At 34.1% G+C, this 5720-nt stretch overlaps 1 long non-coding RNA gene across 1 annotated transcript in view; it reads left to right on the plus strand.

Annotated features, from left to right (window-relative positions):
• Positions 1–3422: 3422 nt before the first annotated feature.
• Positions 3423–5720, plus strand: part of LOC138361502 (uncharacterized) — a 14086-nt gene continuing 11788 nt past the window's right edge. Inside the window, exon 1 of the long non-coding RNA XR_011226993.1 lies at positions 3423–3546. This is a non-coding gene — a long non-coding RNA (uncharacterized lncRNA). The remainder of the gene's footprint in view (positions 3547–5720) is intronic.

A 5720-nucleotide genomic window follows, 5' to 3' on the forward strand; every position in this document is an offset into this window, starting at 1 on the left:
ATTTTCGGTATAAAAAGTCGTAATTTGAAACAGAAAATAGGTGCAGAGAGACAGAATTCGGCTCAGAAATAACGCTCAGAAGTCAAATTTCCGACATTTCAGACATTTTGAAACTGCAGGGGGGTTTGGGCAAAATATGACCCATCGCCGTTTTCAGTAATTGGCATATTTTCGGTATAAAAAGTCGTAATTTGAAACTAAAAATAGGTGCAGAGAGTCAGAATTCGGGTCAAAAATCACGCTCAGGAGTCAAATTTTCGACATTCTAGACATTTTGAAAATTGCAGGGGGGTTTGGCAAAATATGAGCCATCGCCGTTTTCAGTAATTGGCATATTTTCGGTGTAAAAAGTCGTAATTTGAAACTGAAAATAAGTGCAGAGAGTCAGAATTCGGCTCAAAAATCACGCTAAGGAGTCAAATTTCCGACATTTCAGACATTTTGAAAACTGCAGGGGGGTTTGGGCAAAATATGACACATCGCCGTTTTCAGTAATTGGCAAATTTTCGGTATAAAAAGTCGTAATTTGAAACTGAAAATAGGTGAAGAGAGTCAGATTTCGGCTCCAAAATTACGCTCAGGAGTCAAATTTCAGAAATTTCAGACATTTTGAAAGCTGCAGGGGGGTTTGGGCAAAATATGACCCATCGCCGTTTTCAGTAATTGGCATATTTTCGGTATAAAAAGTCGTAATTTGAAACTGAAAATAAGTGCAGAGTCAGAATTCACCTCAAAAATCACGCTCAGGAGTTAAATTTTCGAAATTTCAGACATTTTGAAAACTGCAGGGGGGTTTGGGCAAAATATGACCCATCGCTGTTTTCAGTAATTGGCATATTTTCGGTATAAAAAGTCGTAATTTGAAACTAAAAATAGGTGCAGAGAGTCAGAATTCGGGTCAAAAATCACACTCAGGAGTCAAATTTTCGACATTTTAGACATTTTGTAAACTGCAGGGGGGTTTGGCAAAATATGACCCATCGCCGTTTTCAGTAATTGGCATATTTTCGGTGTAAAAAGTCGTAATTTGAAACTGAAAATAAGTGCAGAGAGTCAGAATTCGGCTCAAAAATCACGCTCAGGAGTCAAATTTCCGACATTTTAGACATTTTGAAAACTGCGGGGGGGTTTGGGCAAAATATGACCCATCGCCGTTTTCAGTAATTGGTATATTTTCGGTATAAAAAGTCGTAATTTGAAACTGAAAATAGGTGCAGAGAGTCAGAATTCGGCTCAAAAATCACGCTCAGGAGTCAAATTTCCGAAATTTCAGACATTTTGAAAACTGCAGGGGGGTTTGGGCAAAATATGACCCATCGCTGTTTTCAGTAATTGGCATATTTTCGGTATAAAAAGTCGTAATTTGAAACTAAAAATAGGTGCAGAGAGTCAGAATTCGGGTCAAAAATCACACTCAGGAGTCAAATTTTCGACATTTTAGACATTTTGAAAACTGCAGGGGGGTTTGGCAAAATATGACCCATCGCCGTTTTCAGTAATTGGCATATTTTCGGTGTAAAAAGTCGTAATTTGAAACTGAAAATAAGTGCAGAGAGTCAGAATTCGGCTCAAAAATCACGCTCAGGAGTCAAATTTCCGACATTTCAGACATTTTGAAAACTGCGGGGGGGTTTGGGCAAAATATGACCCATCGCTGTTTTCAGTAATTGGCATATTTTCGGTATAAAAAGTCGTAATTTGAAACAGAAAATAGATGCAGAGAGACAGAATTCGGCTCAAAAATAACGCTCAGAAGTCAAATTTCCGACATTTCAGACATTTTGAAACTGCAGGGGGGTTTGGGCAAAATATGCAACCTGTCCTCTTAAAAAGAACGTCAACATTTGCCGTTTGACTCTACGGCTGTTTTTGGACGTTATTTTGTCTTAAACTACGTCTATTTTCGCTTCCATGGACTATCTCTTGTTATACAATGAAATACCACACTCTTATTATTCTATAACTCACTGACTATGCTCTGATATTTGTTCTTCAAGTAAAAATATATATATTTTTGCCTTAATTAGGCCATAATCCAGAAAATTCAAGCCTATCGATCTTTATATTTAGGAAAACATCTTATAAATTTGGAAATGAATTTTTCGTTCGCCGACAGTTGCCTGTTACTATTTAACCCTCCATGCTTTAATGTCGCTGGTCATTGTGACTTTCCCAGGATATATATGTTTTGTAGTAGCATTTAGTCAGACTTCAGTAATTTAACTAATGGGAAACCTCTATAGTTGTCGTAAATTAATAATAATCATTTATCAAATAATAAATTAGCAAACATATGCAACATTTTATGTTACGACTTTTCGGGTAGGCCGTTCTGTTTGTTTACAACCCCAATGGTTCAAAATACACAATACTTTTAATATATAAGTGACTAAGTATGCTCTAATATATGGTCCTCAATGAAAATTATCGTTTTTTTTTGTTAATTTGTCCATAATGAATAAGATTCCTTACTGTTGATCTTTATATTAAGAAAAACATCTAAACAAATTGGTATTGTGTTTTCTTTCAGATAAAGTTTCCAGATACTATTTCCTAGTTATCAATTAATGTAGGTGGATATTTTAATTCGCGGCTACCAGGGGCTTTCTCCCATTATACAATATAAATGTACTCACTAACTATTCTCTGGTATCTGTTCTTCAAGTAAAATTACCTATTTTTTTGTTTAATTAGTCCATAATTCATAAAATTCCTTCAGGTCGATCTTTATATTTAGAAAAACATCTAATTAATTTGGAATTTAATTTTTCGTTCACCTACAGTTACCTGCTATTATTTCATTGTTATATTTTATGTCGCTGGTCATTACAATTTTCCAAGAATTTAAACAGCTAAACAGCAAGTAGCATCTTGTTAGAGTACAGGAATTTACCTATGGAGAACCTCGATAGCTGCCGAATATTATTAATGATTATATATGTAATTTAAAATAATGAATTATATACCATTTCTTATGTTACGTCTTTGGCGGGTAGGCGGTACTGCGGGTTTACAACCGAATTGTTTAAAAATCACACTATTTTAAATGTATGAGTCACTAGTATGCTCTGATATATGTTCTGCAATGAAAATAAAGATTGTTTTGTTGTTAATTACTCCATAAATGTGTAATGTGTTAATTAAGTCTAAAATCTTTTTGCAACGTTTATATGGGATATACGTAGCTGGAAACTACCTAATATTTAAAAATAATAGTTACAACATTCTATTAATATATATTGTTGAAATAAATATCACACAAAGTCTGTATATCTGTTTTTAGATGTCTTATAAATCTTCTTTTAAAATAGTATTAATGATTTTTATGAATCTTGAGTAAAAATTATGTTAATTATTATTAATCTAATTGTTATTATTTTAAGTAAAAGAATTGCAATTATTCGCATAACCACGGGATCTCTGTTTGTGTATGAATGCACGGATTTGTTTTTGTTATGAGAGGGACGCCTTAGAAAGCATGGTGTAGGCCACCTGTGGCTCGCATCCGATCCCACGATCGTCGTCGCCCCTAAATCAACACAACAGGTATTTAGTATTTACGATTATAATAAGTAATATTTCTTTTATAATAATATTGCAGCAGGTGGTGTAGTGGTAGGACACTCGCCTGGCGTTCCGCGAGCGCTATGTCATGGGTTCGTATCCTGGCCGGAGAGGATTTACTGGGCGCAAATCCTAAACTGTAGCCTCTGTTTAACGCAACAGTAAAATGTGTACTTGGATGAAAAAACGATTCTTCGCGGCGGGGATCGTATTCCAGGGACCTGCCCGAAACGCTACTCGTACTAGTGGCTGTACAAGAATGTAACAACTCTTGTATATATCTCAGGTTAGGGGCTAGGCATTTGCACTCTTAGGTTAGCAAACTAGCTAGAAGGTTAGACTATTAGACTCCACTGGTCAATCGGGGCCCTGCATGACTCAGCTTATCCTAACCTAGCCCAGCTTAAACCATCCTAGCATAGTTCATTCTAGCTGTGCATAGTGCTTGCACAGCCTTGCTTATCCTAGTTTACCTCTTCCTAGCCTACCGTAGCCAAGCCTATCCCAGTATACCCTTACCTAGTCTTGCCTAGCCTAACCCTGCCTTGCTTTTAAACATGACCAGTCCTTCCTACCCTAGCCAAGCCCTGACCAGCTTAGCCAAGCCAATCCCTGCCAAGATTTAGCATAGCCTTGCCTTTTTATTAATATATAGAGGGTACCACCTCTGGTTGAGTATGTAGGAACCCTCCACTTATAGGGTTGAGGGTTCCATATATATATATATATATATATATATATATATATATATATATATATATATATATATATATATATATATATGTCGTACCTAGTAGCCAGAACGCACTTCTCGGCCTACTATGCAAGGCCCTTTTTGCCTAATAAGGCAAGTTTTCATGAATTAATTGTTTTTCGACTACCTAACCTACCTAACCTAACCTAACCTAACTTTTTCAGCTACCTAACCCAACCTAACCTATAAAGATAGGTTAGGTTAGGTTAGGTAGGGTTGGTTAGGTTCGGTCATATATCTACGTTAATTTTAACTCCAATAAAAAAAAAATTGTCCTCATACATAATGAAATGGGTAGCTTTATCATTTCATAAGAAAAAAATTAGAGAAAATATATTAATTCAGGAAAACTAGGCTTATTAGGCAAATCGGGCCTTGCATAGTAGGCTGAGAAGTGCGTTCTGGCTACTAGGTACGACATATATATATATATATATATATATATATATATATATATATATATATATATATATATATATATATATATATATATATATGTCGTACCTAGTAGCCAGAACGCACTTCTCGGCCTACTATGCAAGGCCTGATTTGCCTAATAAGCCAAGTTTTCCTGAATTATTATATTTTCTCAATTTTTTTTCTTATGAGATGATAAAGCTACCCATTTCATTATGTATGAGGTCAATATTTTTTTATTGGAGTTAAAATTAACGTAGATATATGACCAAACCTAACCAACCCTACCTAACCTAACCTAACCTATCTTTTTAGGTTAGGTTAGGTTAGGTAGCTGAAAAAGTTAGGTTACGTTTGGTTAGGTAGGTTAGGTAGTCGAAAAACAATTAATTCATGAAAACTTGGCTTATTAGGCAAATCGGGCCTTGCATAGTAGGCTGAGAAGTGCGTTCTGGCAATTAGGTACGACATATATATATATATATATATATATATATATATATATATATATATATTTATATATATATATATATATATATATATATATATATATATATATATATATATATATATATATATATATATAATATAAATAATGTGTGTGTAAACATGCCACGTGTGTGTAAATCAGAAAAATTAACACTTGATGAAAAATGTGACAGTGTCAGACCACGGAGGAAGAATTGAAACAGGAATTTCCTTAAGTACTTTCATATATTAATACATCTTCAGAAGGAATAATTTTTTATATAAATTAAATTAAAAAAAAATCATTCCTCCATCGTCTGACACTCATATATATATATATATATATATATATATATATATATATATATATATATATATATATATATATATATATATATATATATATAATATATATATATATATATATATGCGAACAAGCCTGAATGGTCCCCAGGACATATGCAACTGAAAACTCACACCCCAGAAGTGACTCGAACCCATACTCCCAGAAGCAACG

This window comes from Procambarus clarkii, unplaced genomic scaffold, assembly GCF_040958095.1.
Source record: "Procambarus clarkii isolate CNS0578487 unplaced genomic scaffold, FALCON_Pclarkii_2.0 HiC_scaffold_418, whole genome shotgun sequence".
Taxonomy (NCBI): Eukaryota; Metazoa; Arthropoda; class Malacostraca; order Decapoda; family Cambaridae; genus Procambarus; species Procambarus clarkii.